The following is a 25,784-nucleotide window of genomic DNA, read 5'->3' on the forward strand; positions in this document are numbered from 1 at the left end:
ATATGAAATTTACGCATATACGAAATATATGTGCATAAACGGAAGTTGCACATATACGATAGATGAACATATACAAAATATGGACATATACGAAAAATGTGCGCATATATTGCGTATATGCACAATTTCTGTATATGGAATTTGCGTATATACTGTAAATGTACATGCATAAAATACGTGCATATACGGAAGATATGCACATATAATAAAGTTATGTATATACGGAAGATATGCACATATCTTCCGTATATGCACAATTTCCATATTGTGTAATTTTTGTATATGGAATTTGCACATATACGAAATTTATGTATAGATGGAAGATATGCACATATCTTCCGTACATGCACAATTTCCGTATATATGCAATTTCTATATATGGAATTTGTGCATATATGATGAAAATACATAAACGACGTGCATATACAGAAGATATGCACATATAAGAAAGTTAGGGATATACCGAAGATATGTGCATATCTTCCGTATATGCGCAATTTTTGTAAATAAAAATTGCGCATATACGGAAATTGTGCATATACGGAAGATATGTGCATATCTTCTGTATATACATAACTTTCTTATATGTGCACATTTCCGTATACGTGCAATTTCTGTATATGGAAGTTGCACATATACTATAGATTCACATATATAAAAGACATGCATATACGGAAGATATAAACATATAAGAAAGTTACGCATATACGAAAGATATATGCATATACGGAAATTGCGCATATACAAAAGATTCCAATATACAAAAGTTATATAAACTAAAGTTTCACATACCTGGAAGTTATGTGTATATACGGAAGTTGTACATATACTTGGAAGATATGTGCATATAGAAAAATTTCGCATATACAAAAGATATGCGCATATCTTCCGTATATGCACAATTTCCGTATATGAAAAATTTCCATATATGGAAGTTGCACATGTACGGTAGATGCACATACACAAAATATGTACATATATGGAAGATATGCATATATAAGAAAGTTACACATATACGGAAGATATGCACATATCTTCCGTATATGCACAATTTTTGTATACGGAAGTTGCGCACATACGGTAGATGCACATATATAAAAGACGTGCATACACGGCAAATATGCACATATAAGAAATTTACGCATATACGGAAGTTACGCATATACAGTAGATGCACATATACGAAAGATATGCGCATATATTGCGTATATGCACAATTTTCGTATATGCGCAATTTCTGTATATGGAATTTGCGCATATATGAAATTTATGCATATACGGAACAGATGTGCATATCTTCCGTATATGCACAATTTCCATATATGCACAATTTTTGTATTTGGAATTTTCGCATATACGATACAGATACATAAATGATCTGTATATACGGAAGATATGCACATATAAGAAAGTTACGGATATACTGAAGATATGCACATATCTTCTGTATATACACAATTTCTGTATATGGAATTTGCGCATATACGATGCAGATACATAAAAGATATCTATATACGTAAGATATATACATATAAGAAAGTGACAGATATATAGAAGATATGCGCATATCTTCTGTATATGCACAATTTCCATATATGCACAAAAATGTAGTCTCTATATAGGCGCAACCTCTGTATATACACATCTTCTATATATACGCAACTTCCATATATACGCAACTTCTGTATATACACATTTTCTATATATGCGCAATTTCTATATATGGAATTTATGTATATACGATAGATGCGCATACATAAAAGATGTGCATATACGGAAAATATGCACATATAAGAAAGTTATGTATATACGGAAAATATGCACATATCTTCTGTATATGCACAATTTTCATATATGCACAATTTCTGTATATGGAATTTGCGCATATAAGAAAATTATGTATATACGGAAAATATGCACATATCTTCTATATATGAACAATTTCCGTATATGCACAATTTCCGTATATGTGCAATTTCTGTATATGGAATTTGCGCATATACGATGAAGATATATAAACAAAATGCATATACGGAATATATGCACATATAATAAAGTTAGGGATATACCGAAGATATGCGCATATCTTCCGTATATGTACAATTTTCGTATATGCGCAATTTCTGTTGCGCATATACGGAAGATATGTGCATATCTTCCATATATACATAAATTTCTTATATGTGCACATTTCCGTATACGTGCAATTTCTGTATATGGAAGTTGCGCATATACTGTAGATTCACATATATAAAATACATGCATATACAGAAGATATACACATATAAGAAAGTTACGCATATACAAAAGATATGTGCATATACGGAAGTTGCGCATATACAAAAGATGCACATATATAAAAGTTATATATACTAAAGTTTCACATACATGGAGGTTATGTGTATATACGGAAGTTGCACATATATCTGGAAGATATGTGCATATAGAAAAATTTTGCATATACAAAAGATATGCGCATATCTTCCATATATGCATAATTTTCGTATATGAAAAATTTCCATATATGGAAGTTGCACATGTACGGTAGATGCACATACATAAAAGATGTACATATATGGAATATATGCATATATAAGAAAGTTACGCATATACGGAAGATATGCACATATCTTCCGTATATGCACAATTCTATATATGCGCAATTTTTGTATACAGAAGTTACGCATATACGGTAGATGCACATATATAAAAGACGTGCATACACGGAAAATATGCACATATAAAAAATTTACGCATATACGGAAGATATGCGCATATACGGTAGATGCACATATACAAAAGATGCACATATACGAAAGATATGCGCATATATTGCGTATATGCACAATTTCTATATATGGAATTTACGTATATTTAGAAATTTATGTATATACGGAAGAGATGCGCATATCTTCCGTATATGCACAATTTTTGTATATGGAATTTGCGTATATACTATGCAGATACATAAACAATGTGCATATATGGTAGATATGCACATATAAGAAAGATACGGATATACCGAAGATATGCGCATATCTTCCGTATATGCACAATTTCCGTATATGCGCAATTTATGTATACGGAATTTGCGCATATACGATGCAGATACATAAAAGACGTGTATATATGGAAGATATGCACATATAAGAAAGTGAAAGATATATAGAAGATATGCGCATATCTTTCGTATATGCACAAAAATGCAATCTCTATATAGGCGCAACCTCTGTATATACACATCTTCTATATATACGCAACTTCCGTACCCAAAAGCGTTATCTGCCAATTTTAATAATATTTCAAGCCCACTAAGCCGAGTTTTACGAAGTTTTCCTCTGTTAAAATATGTTTGTAATATTAAATGAAAATCAACACCCTGAATGCCACGGCCTCTCCTACGCTGATACGATTGCGATTTGGTCTCGATTCCTCTATGATCCTTTTCTAAATTTAGAGCTCATGTAATCCCTATATATCTGATATGAAGCTTTGTCCTCCCTATTCGGTCTCCCCACACCTGATCACTCCTACGTTCCTTTAATCCTCTGCTCTGTCTCCAATTTTCAAAATTTTCCCCTGTTCATTCTGTAGCATAAATACAACAACAAGACATGGATGTGACAGCAAGTCAGAAAACGATGCAATAGGAAGGAAACAAAATACTTATGGCTAGCTCAAACTTTTCCAGAATAACATGCAAGGCTTTAATCTCTCAAATTTTCAATTCTCCAAAGAGCATATTATTGTCCACAAATTGCTGGTGTGTCGCCGAGAGATCAGTTTCAGGGATCTTTTTCCTTTTATGTGACCCTCTCACTTTGCCTCTTGAAGAAAATGGACCAAGTCTTCTATTGTGATAATAAACAAGAATGGGGATAAGGAAGCGCCTCACCTCAAACCTTGGATGGAGTGGAATTCTTAAGAAAATACAATGGTTGTCAGCATCTGAAAGAGGAATTGCCAATTTAAGTGATCATATGCTTTGGATAAGTCCAATTTCATCAACATCCCTGGCCTTCATCGAGATTTCAAAGAGTGAGGTATTTCATGAGCCGAGATTATGCCATCAAGGATTTGTTGCCCCACTATAAAGTTTGTTTGTTTCGACCTAATTATGATGGATGGATCTACAAAGTGGTTGGTTCCAGATGGATCTACAAAGTGAATGTAACAACCCTGGTGAAAATTCCATGTAATAAATGTTAAAAACAATAACCACGGATGAATGGGACACTTATTCCAAGCTGAATGTTGGAAAAGACATCCTATGGGTGTTCATTTCATTGTTGATGGCTAGGGAAATTGGCAAAGGAAGTGACATGAGGAAACAATGGTTCATGGCGATTCTCAGATAAGTAAGATATCCCTACACTTAACTCTGTTGTTTACACCTGTAGGTTACATGTCGATGATATGTTTTATGAAATTCCTATCATGGCTAGTAGGGGTATGGTTAAGGCCTTGATCAACTATTTACTTTTGCATCATTGTTTCCCTGTACTTTACTTAATTATGAGCTTTCATTCCATTCTGGGCAGTGGCCTGGGCTTTGGGCCTAAAAAAGTGGCTCAAATCTCGAAGTCGCTGGCACATAATTGGTAAGTTTCATCCACAGTCGCTGGCATGTAGGCCTATGAGAGTGACTTTAGGTCTCTGGTTGCTCCCTTGCCCATAGCATGAGAGCGACTGAACCTTAAATTGTCAAGAACAACAGTGGGACCCTGAAACAAGTTGTCTTAGTGGTTGACTTGTCTCCCAAGGGTTCTGTTGATGGTGTTGGATGGCTATGTGTGATATTCTGTCGATTCCACTTCCTTAAGGCCACCTAGGAGATTGAATCTAATCATAGTAGCCTCTCATCTCATGTTTACCCTGGATGGCATGGTAACTTGGGTGGATGTGGGAGGAGAGAATGTGATCTTCTAGAAAAGTGATAATAACCTTCTCATCAACCCTACAAGTCAAAATAACTTCCATCTATTTAGTGAAATAATTAGTGGCCATTATAATATACTTGTGTTCACCACTTGAATTGCGATGTATTTCTCCAATGAAGTCTAATCCCCACTACTGGAATGGAGCTTGAACTTTTATAGGCTTCAACTGTATAGATTTAATTTTCTATTTTCCCACGAACATCTGGCATTCTAGACAAGCCCTGAAAATAACAATATTGTCTTTAAAAAGGGAACGCTAATAATATATGACTCTCAAAATCTTGTATGGCATGACCTTCCATGATTGTTTTCCGCTGCATACTCCACGATAAAGTTCTGAAATAATCTCATGCATTTGTTCTTTAATGACACAAGTTAGTAGGATGTCGACATGTTCTTTCCAGTACAAGCCCACGCCTATCTTGGAAACTATGACCCAACAGAAGTGAAGCAAGATATCCATCTCCAATTAGACCTCTGATTCTCAAAGAGTTCACACACCAATATCTCTGAATGATAATCCCTGAAAAAATACAAGCAATCCCCACTGCCAGCACACTTATAATCAAAATCAGCTTTCTCTCCAAAAAATCTATTGAAGACTTAAACCAGGCATCGTTTCAATCTCCGGCCACCCATCCCCCTGCAGCTCCCAGATATTCAAGCATTTACACTTCTTGGGAGAACCCAATCCTCCCACAAGAGTAAGTCGACCTCTTCTCTTTATAAGGAAGGAGCACATGAGCTGTTGAGGCCTTGGCACCATGACCTCACTCCAAGTACCCTTCACTAAATCAAATGCAATGATATTGTAAGGTCTAGCAGATGTGAGGAAATATATAACTCCATAACAGTAGACTGTGTCATTGGGTGTCCACACAACCAACCTCACAACATATTCACAGGGACTTCTCTAATCACATACCATGAATCAGTGCATGAATCATAAATTTCTATTGTGGGTTCATAGCTGTTACCATTTTGCAAAGACCCGCCTACTACAATGACCTGAAAGCTTCCGTCACAACCATATTTGTCAGTAGGGCCAAATTTGCTCTCAATTCCATAGATGCACGGATTCAAATGAGGATGGTGCAGTGCAGGCATCAGCCTCCATTTCTTTTCTATTGGACTACAGACTGCAAGATGGTGTGATCCAGTCGACCTCCCTTTGATAAGGAGCTGCTGACCAATTGCTGCCATAGGAAAACGAATGGATGGGGGAAGAAAGCAAAGAGGAATTGAATACCATCTATTCGCATTTGGATTATAAGCACAGCAGCAGTCCCTGAAGTTGTATTTAGAGACTGCAAATAACCAGGGCACAGCAGTACATAGTCAACCTATATTTGAGTTGTGAAAATCGTTTGAAGATTATAGTGGGCACAACACAAGGACTTGCATATCTACACGAGGATTCCAATGTCCGCATTATACACAGAGATATCAAATGTCGCAATATACTTTTAGATGACAAATTTCATGCTAAAATAGCAGATTTTGGATTGGCAAGATTCTTTCCAGAAGGCGAAACCCATGTTTCAATCAAAATGGGAGGAATAATGTAAGTTGTGCAATTGGTCTATTGACTTATTAACATTGTAAGTTCAATGATTCGAAGGATACTTTCAATTAATTGATTCAGTAGCCACTGAGCCCTCATTCTGCTGCCACTAAATACGTAAACCATCTAAACATGTACATAAATAGCGTTGAAAGGGATGAAATGGTTCAGAAAATCTTTCAAAAACCCTTTCAACGACCTCTAGGAAAGCAAGCTCTTCATTGTCACCATCAACAGTAGAAGGTTCAGAGGTTTTAATGAAAATTTCAATACTGTTAATATTTAGAGTGCAGATGCCAAGAAAATACTTAATTCAACCAGGAACCAGGAAAATGGGCTACACGGGTACCTGCAAGGCTTACAGATTCGAGGAAGAAAGCTGATTTGTTCGACGCAGAAAACTGATTTAACCTGTACCTGCCATAAAAAAACCCATAACAAAACACTGGACTGAGATTAAAATGGTGGAAGCAAAATGAGAGAGAATGGGATCAAAAAACCCATTTTTGAGAGCACTAACCTGAAATTTGAACAGAAGAACTTTGAGCACCTGAGCGAACAATTTCTGAATAGGAAAACGAAGCTGTAAACAGGGTATACTGAATAACTGAGGGCTAGGTTGTGCACAACAGAGTGCATAGCAGAAACGGGACACATTATTGCAGCAGGTAGTGGAAGAGCCCGGAAACATTATTGCAGCAGGGCGTGGAAGAGAACAGGAAGAGCAGAAAGCGGAAAGAGGAGGAACAGAAATGGTCGTGGAAGAGAACAGGAAGAGCAGAAAGCTGAAGAGGAGAAACAGAAATGGAGTTGCATGACAGATTTCAACCATATGCCAGTTGAAGGTGCACGCCAGCTGTCAATCATAGAAACAAAAGGTAGACAAAAAAGCTCACTCAAAGGAAGGCCTATCAGCCTAATTATTTTATTTTTATTTTTTTAATGTAATTTTCATTATGGTATGTTTTTAAATTTAAAAATCATATTTTTGATGGTCTATATTTATAGTGTGGGTAATCTTCTTTCCTCATGGCCTGGTTTTATTTCTGCATTAAAGGAACAATTTTATCCCTTAGGTTATAAGAAAAAAGCCTTAATGGATTGGCAATACTTAAGGCAAGGCAGACGCTAGGATGTTCAAAGCTTTACTGAGGAGTTTAGAAAACAAGCACTTAATTTGGGCATTGCACTTGACTCACCTGAAGTAGTAACTAAGTATATTGGATCATTACATAGTTACATTAGACATTCATTATTATTGTTTGAACCAACTACTATTGACTCGGCCAGTGTAAAGGCCATTCATCTTGAGAATAGGGGAAAAAATGAAAGAGATGATCATTCCAAGAAACCACCTTTCAAACCTCCAAATGGCAAACCCAAAGTGAAAGGAAAGGGAAAGGAGAAGAGGACGACATCAACCAAGAAAGATGAAGGAGAAAGGCCTTATTGCACTCACTGCAAAAAGGAAGGTCATGACGACGATCATTGTTGGAAATTGTACCTGGAAAAGAGACCAAAGAAGTATGGAGGAAAAGGAAAGCAAAAGACAGTGGCAACTGTGTAGCAAGACCTTGGATCCGATTCTAGAGATGAAGCATTGATCACGACAGCAGGAACAAAAGGTACTCTTACACCTCATGTTAATTCTGAATCACATGAAAGCACTAGTTCAATAGATGAGTCTCTTCCTAATGAATGAAAGAGAATTGAGTTATTTCATATTAGAGTTGTCATAAATCATACAAAAGTGGAAACTCTATTTGATACTAGATCCCAAGCAAATTTAATTTCAGAGTCCTTGGTAAAGAAGCTAGGCTTAGAAACCAAACCACATCCAAAACCTTACCCACTTGGATGGATACATGATAAAGAAAAATTGAATGTAACTAAGCAGTGCAAGGTTAAATTTGTGATCGCTTCTAAGTTAGTGGATGAGGTAGAACTTGATGTGATACCATTGGATATCTGTGGCATGGTGTTAGGGAGTCCATATCTATATGATATAAATACCAAATAAAAAAAGATGGGGTAGAATATATTGTAAGGGCTCATCAAACTAAAATCAATGCCAGCCTTGTAAGTGCAGGATAAATGAAGAGGTTGGTGAATTCCAGTGAGGGTTGCATGCTTATGGTTGTAAGGGAGAAGGATGAATAATTATCCGATGCTTTCCATGGTTGTGATCATGTGCATAAAAAGGAATTATGTGAATTAATTTCTAACTAGGATGAGATGTTTCAGGAACCAAGGGGATTACCTCCGAAGAGGGAAATCCAACATGAGAACCATTTGCAGCATGACACTCCTTTACTAAATATTGGCATGTACAGGATGTCGACTATTGATATGGAGGAGATCAAAAAATAGGTGTAGGAACTATTTAACCAAGGGGTCATCAGACCGAGCACTTCTCCGTGTGAATCACTGATTGTCTTAGTGCCAAAAAAAGATGGCACATGGAGGATGTGTGTGGATTACTGAGGACTAAACAAAATCACAGTGAAAAATCATTACCCTCTCTCGTGCATTGATGATTTACTAGATCAATTAAGGAATGTTATCTATTTCACCAAATTGGATTCGCGTAGTGGTTATCACCATGTCCGAATTGCGGTGCAGGATGTGTGGAAAACTGCCTTCAAGACCAAACAAGGGTTGTTTGAATGGATGGTGATGCCATTCAGACTTTGCAATGCTCCAACCACTTTCATGAGGGTCATGAATGATCTCTTTAGGCCTTTCATTGATGAATTTGTTCTTGTATATCTAGATATATTCTTGTCTTTAGTAAAAACTGGAATGAACATGTATGCCATGTAAAGAAAGTGTTTGATGTATTGAAAAAAGAAAAACTCTATGTAAAATTGTCAAAGTGTGAGTTTGGGAAAACCTCTTTGGTTTACCTAGGTCATATTGTTGGTCATGGTCAGTTAAAAATTGATCCTTCTAAAGTTGAAGCAATTGTAAATTGGCCTAAGCCTACTAGTGTAACCGAGGTTCGCAACTTTTTGGGTGCAGTACAGTATTGGAGGAGATTTATTTCCAATTTCTCTATTATTGCAGCACCTTTACACACACTGACAAGTGTAAAGAAAGTCTTTCAATGGGGAGGAAAGTAGTAGAAGTCCTTCGAAACATTGAAAGAAAAGATCAGCACCGCACTGGTCTTGGCCTTACCAGATCTCCAACAGCCATTCAAGATCAAGATAGATGCCAGTGGATATGTACTAATGCAGCAAAAGATGCCGATATGTTACCATTCAGAGAAATTCTCTCAGGTTGTGATAAACTATCCTACTTATGACAAGGAGTTATATGCCTTAGTCTAGAGTGTGCAAAAGTGGAAACACTACCTGATCGGGAAGGAGACCATCATCCATACGGATCATCAGCCCTTGCAGTATCTTCAGCCACAAACTAAGTTGCAACAAGCTCATCATTTCAGGTGGATGGGTTTTCTTCAGCAATTTCATTTGGTAATAAAGTATAAGAAAGGCAATAGCAATAAAGTAGTCGATATGCTATCTCAACCTCCTATTTCTGCTTCTATTATTTTGCATAATGCTTCGTTATCTTTTGAAAGTTATGTTGAACAATATGCTAATGATGATGACTTTAAGGAGATTTATGAAAAACTAACCCATGGTTCACAGGTGGAAAACTATCACTTGTAGGGAAAATTGTTGTATCACCTTGGAAAATTGTGCATACCCATAAGGGAAAGGGTACATGTAATTTGGGAATCCCACACCTCCCTTGTGTCTGGTCATTTTGGTGTTGAAAAAACTTTGTGTCATGTACAAAGATTTTTCTTTTGGCCTCATATGAAGAACATTGTGACTCGCTATGTAAAGGGATGTGTGATGTGTTCTGTTTCAAAGCCCTCTAATAGAAAACTCGGGCTTTAGACACCACTCCCTATTCCGAGTCGTCCATGGGAAAGTGTGTTGATGGATTTTTTAGAACGTTTGCCTTTGTCTAGAAAAGGTCACGACTATTTGTATGTCGTCGTTGATTGTTTTAGTAAGATGTGTATTTTAATGCCTTGTAAATAGTAGATCACTCCAAAGCAGACTACTTATCTTTTCTTTCAGCATGTTTGGGTCCATTTTGGGTTGCCCACATCGATTGTGTCAGATCAGGACTCTCGCTTTATCGAAGAGTTTTGGACCAGCTTGTGGAAGATTATGGACACCAAGTTGAAAAGAATCTTGACATTTCATCCACAGACTGATGGATAGACAAAGGTTATCAACCGCATCGTGGTACACTTGTTGCGAGGCTATTGTTGCAATAGTGATTTCCCCATTACTATTGCCATTGTATCCCTTATTGTTATTGTTGTGCCCCTGTTGTCCCCTTATTATTATTATTGTGCCCCATAGAAGCCCACTATTGTTATTTTTGTGCCCTTATATTATTATTGTTAGGTCGGCTTTGGTTATATTGTGACCCCTTAGACTCCTAAATATAAAAAGGAGGTTTTGTCATTTGTATCATCCAAGAATTGTTCATTTGTGTAATGTAAAGGAGGTTTCCCCCTTGAAGAGCTTGTTTCTAAGTCGTTGATCTATTTTTTCTATCTTTTTGTAAGCTGGTTTCATAACATTTGGTATCACAGATTTGGATTCTAGGGTTTCGCTGCTCCAAATAGGTCATCGTGGAATTTTCGCTATAACTTTTTCACTACGAAGTTTCAGAAGCTAAACAAAAAGCCCATTTGAGAAGAAATTAGTCTTAACCTCGGGTCTGAACTTCAGATCTTGTCTCGCTATATTTTCGGAGCTATGATCTGAGGAAGTTAGGGTTTTTGCAAGTTCCATAATTTCATCTCAAACATGTCATCGTGGAAGTTTCACTATAAATTTTTTTCTACAAAGGTTCAAACTCTGAAATTAAAACCCATTTGAGCTGAAATCTTGGTGAAGCTCTGGTCAAAATTTTAGATCTTGTCTCGCTATATTTTTGGAAATATAATTTGAGGAAGTTAGGGATTTTGCAGACTCTCGAATTATATTCTAAACAGGTGACCTTGGGAAAATCGTCATAACTTTCTCTCTAAGCATCAGATTGAAATTTTGTAAGAAGCTTCAAAAAGAGGACGGACTGTACGTTTTTGTATATTGTTTTTAGGTTCGAAGGTTGAAACAGTAACACGTGGAACTTCGTACACGTTTGCTCTATTGAATAGGTATATAAGCAGGTCATCTTGGGAGGTGGGGAATAACTCTTTCTTGGAGAATCCAATTTCAATCAAACTGGTGACATTAGAAAGAGGGCACAGAGTGATACTACAGGTCGCAATTTCAGACCTTGGAGATCCAAAATTATAGAGTTATAGTCGTTCAATATTGAGCTCCTACAAAGTGAAAAAAGGTGTGTAGTTTTTTTAAATTTTTGCATAAGTTTGGTTTGAAAAATTAGTTTGAAGGAATTCAAAGGGCATAGTGAATAATTATTATCAGTAATTGATGCCCCAAAGAAAAAAAATGGAAACACCTAGTAAGCAACTTCTTGAAATCTCTAGCATGACTCATGAAGAAGAGGAAGAAATGCAACATGATATATCAAAATTACAAGAACAAGTGCAACAAATTTCACTCGCACAAAAAGTGACAAAAGCTAAGATGGATGGTTTAAAGAAAGACATAGAAGCTAAGTTGTATGGCATGGAAGCTAAGATGGATGGTTTAAAAAAAGGCGTAGAAGCTAAGATGGATGGTGTGGAAGCTAAGATTGATGACTTAAAGAAAGGTGTGAAAGCTAAGATGGAAGATTTGACAAAATTTCTACAAGAAATGCTTACTAATGGCGCAAAGGTAGTAAAGGAAACTCATGATGAGAATAAAATAAATGTTAATCATGATTTCATAGACTCTAACGTTGGATCGAAGAAACACCATGTTCCAAAGATCGATATGAGGAAGTTTGATGGCAAGGATCTCGCAACATGGATACTACAGATGGAGCAATTTTTCGATCTCCATAATGTCCAAAACACACAAAAGGTACACATTGCAACCTTATATTTGGAACCAAATCAGTTTGTATGGTATCGATGGCTTTGCTCTCGTAAACAAATTGTCACTTGGGCTATTTTTATGGATGAAATGATAGCGCATTATGAGGATACAAAAAGCAACACTTTTTTTAGCCAATTGATAAATCTCAAACAAAAGGGTTCAATGATGGAGCACATTGAGGACTTCCAAAAATTGAATATAAGGGTAAAAGATACTCCAGAGGAGCATATGATTGAAGTGTTCATAGGGACTTTAAAGGATAACATCCAACATGAGGTTTGCCTTTGGGAACCTGATTCATTGGAGAAGGCATTTAGGTTGGCAAGAAAAATTGAAAGAATAATTATCAGATTGATCCAAGTAGATATCCAGACACTAGTGGCATGGAAAAGGCTCAAAATAAAGTGGCAGAAAGTCGATTACCTTGACATCGTCGCCCTGATTCCAATGGCACGAACGACACTCCAATCCGATTCCATATGAAGAAGATAGAGGCAGTCAAAGTTTGGGGTTGACTTACCCATGTGACAGGCTTAAGGAGGGCACAATTTGGCAAGAATCCAGCATCTGAATCTGGCCAATTTTCTGGGTGAAATTGTGGGTCCGTTAATTTGTCTAATATCGCCTAAGGTTCTGGAAAATTCCTAAGTGGGTGGTGGTTATTTTTTTAAAATAAAAAATGTAAACAAATATGGGGCGGGCGACCATGACCCCGCCGCCCCTGGAACCTCCATAACAAAAATGATATTAAATGGGGTGGGCAGTCATGACCCCGCCACCCCCGGAGTCCACCAACAAAAAAATATGCATATGGTGGGGGCACAGGCTGTCAACCCCGCTGCCCCTCCACCTCACATTCAAACCGCCGGAGATTTGGGGGAGCAGGACACCAGGATCGGCAGACCCACCTTTGATTACACACTACACTCAACTTATACAGAGGCAATGACGAAGGTTTAGGGGAGTGGGCCACCATACCAGCGGACCCTCCTCCCATTTAAATAAACTATAACTGTTATGCATTAAAAAAGGGAGGGGCAGGATTTGATCCCCTGACCCCCCTCAATGAGTTTCCTTGTTTGCCAATGCGCCCAATGACCTTCCTTGGTTGATTCACCCACCAAACATTATATCAAGACTTTTGCACAGTGCGCCTGGGGGAAGAGAGTGCACACGTATTTCGAGACATATGATTTGCAGGAGGCAAAACCATGAGTAGGGCTTTGACAGGGGGCAGAACTTTGCTTGAGCACATTTTCTAGGGGGTTAGTTTTGGTCCAATGTCAAAATTGGGAAAGTTTTATATCAATTTTTCACATCTTGGTGACATGAACTCAATGGTGATGCCAATTTCTACAACAGAGCTTTCTATTTTTTGGCCATTTTCTAGATTGGAGGTATAAGACTCCTTTTTGTAAATGTTGATTGTACTCTTCTTTCTCATGCCACTTAATGAATGAAGGCCTCCCCATTGATTGAGCAGGGCCCGGAGACGTAGTCCAAATTGTTCGAACTTCGTTATCAAGTCTCTTGTCTTCTTTCATGCTTTTATGTGTTTCTCCTCTTCTCTCATGTGCACATTAAATTTCTATGGTTACACTGTAATTTATCCGTGTAATTCTTTAATACATCTATAAGCAAAAGATATTGGATCATTAAATCCCTTCAAAACGAGTCAAATGGCCTTCGAACTTGTAGATTTGAATAAACCTGTTCAAATACAAGAGAGAGATTTTTGGAGCGAGTATATTGGAATTTATCAAGGAGATTTCATAGTAAAAAAGTACAGATTTAATAATTATTCGTGTTATTATGCCAATGTGACCTGTTGTAATACTTTCAAAAACCTTAAAAGCATATTATTAATGTTTAATAAAGAGCTCAAAAACTTGACGAAGGAATGTCAAAAGTTGATTCAATGTAGTTTTTAATTTGCCCACCAATATATTTGGAGACCTTTGAAGCAACATTGCATTGCACGAGGCAATTGTCGAAACCTTAATAAGATTTTATTATTTTGGCTTTTCATTGAGTGTTCAACAACTCGTATGAGAGGTGGGTGTGAAAACTATCCAAGAAAATAAGATTTTTGTTGTTGTTGTATTTGTTGCTTTTTCTTGAAAACCCAATTTTTGGAATTGGTGATTCTTCTAGTAATAAAGCATCCATTTATTATAAGTTTAGTCTTTTATTTTTTAAAAGATTCACATACTATGCATTCAATTTTGTTAATATTAGTGTATATCCTATGATCCAATTCCAAAATAAACTATGAAAAATATGTATTTTATCTTTTAGATCTAATAGTATGTATTAAATTATGTAAATCACAACATAAATTGTATTAATTAATCTACTTTTGAGTTCTTATTGATAACATTCAATAGTTTTATTATATTGGTCATCTTATATGTCCCATAAAGTCTCTTTTAGATCTCTTTAGTCATATCTCATATATACAAATGCTATGGCATGCATAGGTCAAGAACATTCAATTTCCACTTCTGAAGATTTTATTATAAAGTGTTCCATACAATTTCAAACCAAAATTCAAAACTTAATAAATCATTTGTGTTATATAATCATTTTGGTTTTTTATGATAAATATATAAAATTTTTAAACATAACTATTTTATTGAAAAATATATTTTTTTTAAATTTTTATGAATAAAAAAATGTGTGTTATATAACCATTTTGGTTTTTTTTATGATAAATATATGAAATTTTTAAACATAACGATAATTTTTTTATAAATCTTTATTGATAAAAAATAAATTTATTATTAAAATATCAATCATCAAGCCAAAATTTTGAATCCAGTGAAATCCAAATTCCAACGGATATCTCCAGACAATTTTGTACATTAAATTTTGAACGTGCCATTCACCTACAACTTTATCGCCATTTCTTTACTTTTGATAACCAAAAGCAAAAGAATCTCGGTTCAACTTTATGTGGAAGAGGGTTGGAATTTGAGAACCATGCTACTAATTAAATTGTTACACGCGCAGTATAGAATATGATGTACAACTTGACACGCATGAAAATAAAATAACAAAGAGAATGTGTCATTCATCACTGTTACCCAGAAAGTGTTTGCTTGACAATTAAATAGGTGTCAGAGTGTCCGTGTCCGAGGTCCGTACGGGTGTATTAATGGGTTTATAGAGCTGGAAATAGGGGTGGCCGCCGCCGAGTGGGGTAACATGTCAGCCAGCCGGCGAATGGGGCCATTGTCATTTGCATTGAAAAATAAATATATTTTATTAATGCAATTATTACCATGGAAGAAATAAAACAAATGTGATTATGGATACTGTTAACATTTTTAAATCATCGTGTCACTTGCTCATCTTACGTGGATATTATTTTTGATTCCGAGAATTCCGCAATCGACGCACGTTCTCCACTGGGTTGCCACTGGACACGAGAAACGAGATTGTGGAACTATGCTCCTAAACCGTGAACTAGCGCGTGAACCCTAAACCGTGTCATGTATTTAAGGTGATTAAAGATCCTCATTTTACATCTAATTTTTCTCGCGCATTCATTCAACTCCCTCGCTTTGGACTGGAGGACGGAATTCTAAGCGAATGTGTGTCTGAACTTTGGATCGCTGCAGCCAGAGGTATATTGTTATTGTTTTCTGTTCGTTTCAGTTGATGTCATTTTGAATCAGATTTTCTGTTCGTTTAAGTTAATTCCATAGCTTCCAATTACCCTAAACCTTGTTATGTATTTAAGGTGATTAAAGATCCTCATTTTACATCAAATTTCTCTCGTGCATTCATTCAACTCCCTCGCTTTGGACTGGAGGATGGAATTCTAAACGAATGTGTGTTTGAACTTTGGATCGCTGCAGCCACAGGTATATTGTTATTGTTTTCTGTTCGTTTCAGTTGATGTCATTTTGAATCAGATTTTCTGTTCGTTTCAGTTAATTCCATAGCTTCTAATTACCCATGGCATTAAGTGCAATGATCTTTATGCCTTCAATAGTATTAATGTTATGTCATCTGGGTTGTAGCAACTGGAGTTGGATATTTAATAGACTATTTAAGAGTTCACAGCTTCATAGTTCTTTTCACGCAGTTCTTAAAATGGTATATAATGGGCATGAAAGGTTGTATTCTTCTAATGTATGTTATGGACCATCGTGATATATGTTTTGATCAAATTTTTGTTCAATATGCTGGTGGTAGTCCCTTTGCGGGTTACTATGGATGAAATTCTTGTAGTTCTTCTCTATCATGATTGGGATTTTCGGCTTATATTTTTCTCAAAATATGGATGAAATTGGTATTCTTGAGTTAAATGGAGATCCTTATAGATGACAACTCGTGAATAAAGTTCTAGAAGTTAAAATAAATGGGTTTTCTCGCTTACTTGGATTATGAGCTCTTCGCCGAATTCTATCACCAATACTTGTAAAGTTTTTTTTTATAGTACTTTGTGTGCCATATACCTTTGCTTATGGTTTGTTTCCTATGTTGGGGTACTTTCTTATTGTAAATTTTATAGTTGTTATTGTAAATTTTATTAGTTTCCCTACTCTCGATGCCTCGTGCTAGGGTTGTTATGGTGTTGGAGAGGTTCTTTTATGGCACTATAGTTGATGGTATTTATACCAAAACAACATATGCAAGTGTTGATCTTGTTGGCAAGGTTGAGAGGAACATCCTTGAAGACTATCCATGCAGTAGTTATGGTGTTGGAGGTTCTTTTATGGCACTATAGTTGATGGTATTTACACCAAAACAACATATGCACGTGTTGATCTTGTTGGCAAGGTTGAGAGGAACATTCTTGAAGACCATCCATGCAGTAGTGATGACCATTGGCATTGTGGGAGAGGCAACTAAAGTTATATTCGGGTTGGATTTGGGATACAATTTGTTAGTATTTCTAAGAATTTTTATCAGTTTTGGTTTGGCTTCCATGTATGGCATTGGAGTAGTTTCTTTGTTCATGCTCAAAAAAATTGCAATAGTGATTGGTCATTGATGTATATATTGGACCCATAAGTGACAATGCTAGTGGAATTATTGAGATGGTTGGCATGAGTCATAGGATCCATGAAAGGAATGATGCCCTTGATGTAGCTGAAAACACTACTATCGCCATTGGAAAGGGTGTTTCTATTGGTTCAACAATGTTGGTAACATTTGCAATTTTTGGAGACTTTGTCAACCATGTTGCAATTCAAACTATAGATGTCTTGACACGAAAAGTGTTCATTGGTTTAATTTTTGGATAAGTGCTTCCTTACTAGTTCTCCACAATGACAATGAAAAGTGTCTTCACTAGTGTGGCTCGGATGAAGTTGAGTCTTCCTTCGATTTTGTGTACTTAACAATTGATTTCAAAAATAGGTGCAACCTAGGGTATTGTTTTGTCAATTTCACCAGTTTCGAAGCTACTTTGATATTCTACAAATATTTCCATAAAAAAATCTCAAAGGGTTCAAATCAAACATGGTTTGTGAGATAATCTATGCACGCTTGTAGGGACTAGAGGTCTTAAACGAATAATTAAGATTAGATAAGTAACCTTGTGGGATGCATCTCTCTAATCTAAATCCTATTAATGAAAAAGAAAGGATGTTAATGATTTGTACTAGTTATGTTTTTGTCTTCTGAATGAGTATTATGGGCTATGCGATGTTGTTTATGAAATGAAATGATAAATTTGGTTTTAATGGCTATATAGCCTTCATATTCTTGCTTTTGGATCCTTATATGCTCCTATCATGTGTTTGTAAGAGAATAGGATTGTTAGATGTTAGTCCCGGTATTGGTTAATAGTTCAACATTTCTATAGGCCTTACCTTATATGAAGTCAAGACTAAGAAGATAGGGGAGGATGACTCCTCAACCCCGTGGAAAACTAGGATGGTTTTTTTTGGTATGAAAGGCCCTTTGTGATGGTTTTTTTTGGTATGAAAGGCCCTTTGTGAGTCTTAACAAGTGAGTTTGGTTAGGACTGGTTAGATAAAAAAAGATCCGAGTTAAATGTTTGTGGTAATTAGAAGGTCATTGTTGGTGTGGAATTAGGTGTAAGAGTAGAAGCTTTCATTTCAAAGAGGAGACTCAAAAGAAGTATTTCTCTCAAAATAGCTAAAAGAACGTACTATAGAGTTCACTAAGGAACTCTTGAATTCACGAAGGAACTCTTGAATAGTGGAAGCCTCTTAAAGGGATTGAAGTTTCCTGTAAGTGAAAGTGTTTTCCCATTTACCACGCCAACTGGAGGTTTAAAAATCCATGATGTACACCTAATTGGATTGTTGATTAGTTGTAAGGATGCCCTAGATTGAGAGAGAAGGCATGGAGGCTTTATAGGAGGGAAATCATATACAATGACTTCTTTGAATTCATTTGAGAATTGATCGGTTTATGCTTGAGAGATGAAGTATATTGGTGCCCCCATGGTTGGTGAAGATATCTATAGTTTCAAGAAGTATCTATTAGGTAAACTTGACTTGGGGAAAGAGTCAATGTTGATTAGGTCAACAATAGTGGTTTTGGGTCCATGATTTTTTGGTTTCCCATGGTTTTGTTCCCATGGATTTATGTGATGAAGCCTTTAAAAGGCTAGGTGAAGACTCTATTGTAATGGGATAGGGGATGCCAATAGTGAAGGCTCACTTGGCTGGTTTGGCTAGGGTTTTGGCCAAGATATAAAATGGAATTATGTTAGCTGGATCACTCCCTAGAGTTGGGGTTTTCCTAGTGTAAACATGGTGTTATGATTGCGTGTTTGAGTTTTGTGGTTGCATTGATGTTTATCTTAGTAAATTTGGTTTTCTCTTTGGTTAATTTTTAAGATGGTATCAGATCCGAGTGTGGATTTAGGGGGACATCTCTATTGCCAAGGGTTATTTTTTCCTAGTGAAAAATGTGAAGAATTGTGTCCTGTGTGTGATTGATACATAAAGGATATTTGGAAAACCATTTTTTAAAGAGATCTGTGTAGAGGATAGAGTGGAAAGTTATAGTTGAAGAAATTCGAAGGAACCTACCTCACTATGGAACATAGAGGACGGGAGCCATGTGGAGGCTGTGTAAAGAAAAAAGGAGATTAAAGTGCACAACTAGTTAGGTATAGTTCAAAGCTTAAACATTTTCATATCACAACGATAGATACAAGACTTTCCGAAACATCTATCGCTGCCTAGAAGAACTTCACATTTACTTGATGTGGGAATTATGAAAATCTTCGTTGGAAGCAAGTGCAATCTAATGAAGGCAAGATAGGTTCTTGTAGAGGACAAAGCTCGATGTGGTTGAGACATTTATAAAGACAACTATTGTGGAGAATGGGCCATTTGAATTGTAGTATTCGAGTAAACCCCACCCACAAAAATAAACAACAAAGTAATATGGTCTAGGAGACTTGTTGACCTACAATTCCAAAAAGGTTTTACTACACTGGGAATTCCAGAGCCAAAGGAAAAGGACCTGTTGCCTTAGGCTAACCCCTTGAGTGTTGACTCCCAACGCTATAACAGTTAAAAACAACCAGACCTAGGTTCTCCCTCTCTGTATCAAGAAAGAAAACCCTCCCCTTTACATTGCAAGCTTGATAAGAGCCAACCCCACTAAATAACAACCATGTCATATAATCTTGTAGCCAAATAGAGCCTCATAACACTTTGCATGTGGTTGCATGTGCAGGGGTGGCCATGCCGCCCTCAAAATTTAATGTCGCTCATTCTCCATTAGCCCAAAGTGGTGTGCATGAATCCCCACCAGGTTATCAATCCCATTACTCACCCCATCATAAAAATAATTCTTTTAATAATTCTTGATTGTAGACTTTTGTGATCATACTAATTTTGATAAATTCTTTGGGATTAATCACAACATGGGTTTTTTTGGTCGGCGTTTCGAATCATCTAATGTGGTTCATCCTGAGGACAAAGGTGAAAAATCAGTTAGTCAAAATGTTTAAATAGCAAGGATGCATATGGTTTCAGAGTTAGCCGTTAGGAAATAGCTGTTAAAAATTAGTTGAATAAATTTATTATTATTTTGTTATGTTTTATTTTAATTAAAATAATATTGAATTCAAATTAGTTAGATTAATTTAATAATAATATAATAAGATTTGAATATTTGTAAATATATAATAAAAAATTAAGTTTAATATTGTTATTATTAAAAAATGAATAATATTCAACAATTACATTTAAATATTATTATATTAAAACATTGAATAAAATATTGAATAATATTTTAATAGGGAGGTCAAAGAGGATATATATTGCAATATAAAAGTAAAAATAATAAATTAAATTATATATATATATATATATATATATATATATATATATATATATATATATATATATATATATATATATTACGAAAAGAAGGTGGAGATCCAACTTCTACTTAAATTCCAACCATTGTACATGTTAAGATTAATAGTGTGCTTTTCAATTTCAATGGCTTCCCCAAGATTTATATGATGGAAGTGATCAACTTTGGCGATGACCCAAGAATCCTCTATGTAGACATGGTGATTGGATTTCACTGCATGTTCAACTAAAGCTAAGGAACGAGAGCGGTTGTGCTTAATATATGTTGCATGTTTTTGGATTCTTTGGTTAATGGAGCGACCAGTTTCCAAATGTAGGGAATCCCACAAGAACATGGGATGGAGTAGACCCCTTTCATGTCTTTAGGGTTTACATGATCTTTGACGGATCTAAGAGAATTTCTAATGGTATTAAGGGGTTTGAAGGTAGCAGCGACTTTGTTTATTTTAAGAATATGAAATCTTATCGGTGGTCCCCTGTATAAAGGGAAGTTGAACACTTGAGATTGTATCATCACGAGAAGGTTTAATCCTTAATTCTTTACTAGCCCTTAGAAAATCTTTGAGGCCTTGTTGCCTGCTATAGCTGTTATTTTCAAAAACTTTTAGAAGATGAGATTTTTCCTCTTCTAAGCGATTCTCATCATAAATTCTTAGAGCACGGGTCACAAGGGTGTTGAGAACCCCGAGTTTTTGTGCTAGAAAATGATGAGAACTGAAATGAAGATATTGTTCTGTGTGCGCTTTTTTGTGAAAAACTTGATGAGATACAGAACCATCATCCATTCTAGATAGGAGAATATAAAAAAAAGGGAGGCATCCATCTACCTTGATTTCCATCGTGAATTTGATGGAGTCAGATTGGGAATTAAGATGTATTGGAGAAACAAATTTAATTTTTCAAGACTATGTGGCCAAACGACACACCTATTGTCAACAAACCTCTTCCAATGCTTAGGGCGGAGTTCAGAGGCTAAAGCTTTGATCTCAAAAAATTTCACCTTTGTCGTGAAGATAAACCACATTAGATTATTCAAAATATCGATCAAAAACACTCATGATATGATTAATCTAATTTTTTTTTATCAAAATCTTTTAATAATTATTAATAATAACAAAGCTACATTAACATAAAATTCTAATTTAATTAATTTTATAGTTTTTAATTATTAATAATATAAATATATAATACATTTTAATAATTATTAATAATAACAAAGCTACATTAAAATAAAATTCTAATTTAATTGATTTTATAGTTTTATTATTATTATTATTATTATTATAAAATATATAATAAATTAATATTTGGCGTTAGATATTTATCATTATTGGCAGATCATTTAATTTTATAAATAGTTGGTAAGATTTACTAACCATGATAGAGATGTTTACCAACCTATGATGGTTTACCAACTATTTAATTCGTTAGTTGGTAATTAAACGAAATCGCTTTCAAAATCGCCATGCCTACCTTCGTGAAACAAATTTGGACAGCGCGATTTATCCCATCAAAACATGAATTACATGGAAAATGCTTTGTTTTGACTATGCCTGTAGCGGAGTCTTGCCAAACCCTGGATGACGACAATTAAAAATGTGCATTTAACGTCACCCAGCCGAGTAAGGCTGTCGTCATTTGGTGGAAAAATGATTATATTATTAATGCAGCTATTACCATGGGAAAAGATAAAGAAAATATGAGAAAATAAGATTTGCCTGGAAAAAGTTATTACCATGGGAGAAGATAAAGGTAAAAAATAAGAGAAAATAAGATTTTTTTTAAGTAGATTGTATTTTGTTTTGAAAATATAAAATAAGTTAGATTTTGATAAAATTTGGTAGGAATTTTTTTAAATCTCATTATAGTTATTAAACTTTAAAATTTAGGTGTTCTAGAAATTTTTGATGGCGCTGAAATCTATTTTCATGATAAAAATATGATTCAAACTTTTCAAATTTTTTAACTAAAATTTTAACCACTAACCATCCACATTAAGTACACTAAACATAATATTGTAGATTTTTTTAACTATAATTCAAACTTTCTTAAATTTTTTTACCCAAATTTTAACCACTAACCATCATCCGCATTAGGTAGACGACACATAATATTGTGGACATATTTTGACTATGCACGCGCCAACGCTCGATGACAACATTTTTTTTAATATGATTGCAAAGTTTGCAGTTATTGTCAGCTACCATCCGACACGAGAGAAACACGGTTGTGGACATTTCTCTGACTATCCTCCACCAAACCAAACCCTATTAATTGCCATTTCATAAATGAATATCTCTATTTTCATTTATTTTTCCTAATATCAAATATTAATTATTTTTTTAAAAATAAAATTTCCCATATTCTCTATTGCGCTCTTCCTTATTAAATATTTTTATATTTTCTAAATTCTCCAAAACATTTCATTTTTTAAATGTCACATCTGTTTTAAAATTTCCAATATTTAGAATCTATATTTTTCAATATTATAAATTTCAAATCCTTTTAATATATATATTTTTAATTATTAATTATTAAATTTCTTTTTCCCATATTTATATTTTATACAATATTTTTAATATTTTTTATATTTATAATTTTTATTATTCTATTTGTTTATTTTTTCAAGTTTATATATATATATATATATTTGTTCTTTAATAATTATATCTTCAAATATATTTAAACATCTTTTGTTTTTTATATTTGTATTTCTTTATTCATTATTCAATATTTATAATTTATTTTTCATAAATGTTCACAATATTCTATAGTTATAATGCTTTTAGCTACAATGTTTTAAGAATATTTAATGTTTTATGAATGTTTAATGTTTTAATAATATTTTTTTAATATTTAATGTTTTATTAATGTTTAATCTTTGATTCAATTTATGTTCAATGTTTCATTTTTTATTAACGTTTAATATTTTATCATATTCAATGTTTAATGATTTATTAATTTTTAATGTTTTAATAATATTTTATTAATTTTTAATGTTTTATTAATATTTACTATTTTAATAATGTTTTGTTAATCTTCAATGTTTTATTAATATTTAAAATTCAATTATTAGTCAACATGTTTTATTAATTAATATTTTATTAAAGTTAAATATTTAATGTTTAATAACTTTTTATATTTTATCAATGTCTAAATAATAATCTGTAACCGTTAATCTTTAATGTTTTATTATCTTTAATGTTTTATTATTTCTACCGCAGACATGAGTCACAACTCATGTCTCCCATTTCTTTGTGCAAACAACTCAAAGATACAAACTACTCCAATCCTTGAGTATATTTAATGTATATTTTTGAAAATATAAAAATTTTGGTTTGGTTAGACAAAATGTTTACCAACCGATATTTAATTTACATAGTAAAATTAGTGAATGATTAAATGAAAGGTGCTTGGGAATAGACATAACTACCTATCGTCTTAGTTAACTATAATGATGATGGGTTCAAAATTAACAAACTGTTATTGGAATCATCGATAGAATTTGACTGAGAAATTCGATAATGAGTTGCAGATGGTGACAATGTGTGCTAAAATAATTAAAATAAAGTTTAGAGTTGCAGATGATGATACTCACATTTGAAATTCCTAATTAATTGGAGCGATTTGGACAAATTTAAACGGAGCGTCTTCCAACATCAAAAAATGACCCACATAAAAAGAACGCTCTTTAATTATTAATGCAGTTATTACAATTGGAGGGCCCATTGGAGACATTTCTTTGTAGACATTTCTTTGTCTATGCCTGGATGACAACAATTTAAAATTTGCATTTAGGGTCAGCCAGCCGTCGAGTGGGGCATTTCTTTGACTATGCCTGGATGACAACAATTTAAAATGTGTGCATTTAGTGTCAGCCAGCCGCCGAGTGGGGCATCTCTTTGACTCTGCCTGGATGACAACAATTTAAAATGTGCATTTAATGCAAAATGAATATATTTTATTAATGCAATTACTACGATGGGAGAAATAAAACAAATGCGTTTAATGCAAAATGAATATATTTTATTAATGCAATTACTACGATGGGAGAAATAAAACAAATGCGATTGTGGATACTTTTAACATTTTTTTAAATCAGCGTGTCACTTTCTCATCTTACGTGGATTGCGGATTCAGGAAATCTAATCTACGAGATTAATTATTTTTTATTCTGAGAATTCCGCAATCGACACAAGTTCTCCACTGGATTGCCCACTGGACACGAGAAACGAGATTGTGGAACTATACTCCTACCATAGCCCCGTTTTCTTTTTTAAGGCGTGAACCCTAAACCCTGTTATGTGTTTAAGGTGATTAAAGATAGCATTTTACATCAAATTTCTCTCGCGCATTCATTCAAATGCCTCGCTCTGCAGTGGAGGATGGAATTCTAAACGAATGTGTGTTTGAACTTTGGATCGCTGCAGCCAGAGGTGTATTGTTATTATTTTCTGCTCGTTTCAGTTGATGTCATTATAAATCAGAGTTTCTGTTCGTTTCAGTTAATTCCATACCTTCCAATTACCCATGGCATTAAGTGCAACGGTCTTTATGCCTTCAATAGTATCAATGTTATGTCATCTGGGTTGTAGCAACTGGAGTTGGATATTTAATAGACTATTTAAGAGTTCATAGCTTCATAGTTCTTTTCACGCAGTTCTTAAAATGGTATATAATGGTCATGAAAGGTTGTATTCTTCTAATGTTATGGACCATCGTGATATATGTTTTGATCAATTTTTTGTTCAATATGCTGGTGGTAGTCCCTTTGCGGGTTCCTATGGATGAAATTTTTGTAGTTCTTTCTCTATCATGATTGGGATTTTCGGCTTATATTTCTCAAAATATGGATGAAATTGGTATTCTTGAGTTAAATGGAGACCCTTATAGATGACAACTCGTGAATAAAGTTCTAGAAGTTAAAACA

At 34.6% G+C, this 25,784-nt stretch overlaps 1 protein-coding gene and 1 pseudogene across 1 annotated transcript in view; one reads left to right on the plus strand and one right to left on the minus strand.

Moving 5' to 3' along the window:
* Window positions 1–5,369: 5,369 nt before the first annotated feature.
* Window positions 5,370–7,336, minus strand: LOC149227291 (F-box/kelch-repeat protein At5g15710-like; annotated as a pseudogene).
* An 8,709-nt stretch (window positions 7,337–16,045) lies between these two features.
* LOC149227292 (uncharacterized) overlaps window positions 16,046–25,784 on the plus strand; it is a 162,841-nt gene continuing 153,102 nt past the window's right edge. Inside the window, exons 1-2 of the mRNA XM_089380455.1 lie at window positions 16,046–16,159; window positions 16,276–16,399. The gene's annotated coding sequence lies outside the window, so the exon portion shown is untranslated. The remainder of the gene's footprint in view (window positions 16,160–16,275; window positions 16,400–25,784) is intronic.

The sequence above is a fragment of the Pinus tabuliformis genome, chromosome J, assembly GCF_031772625.1.
Source record: "Pinus tabuliformis cultivar Carrire ecotype Pingquan chromosome J, CPIR1, whole genome shotgun sequence".
NCBI lineage: Eukaryota > Viridiplantae > Streptophyta > Pinopsida > Pinales > Pinaceae > Pinus > Pinus tabuliformis.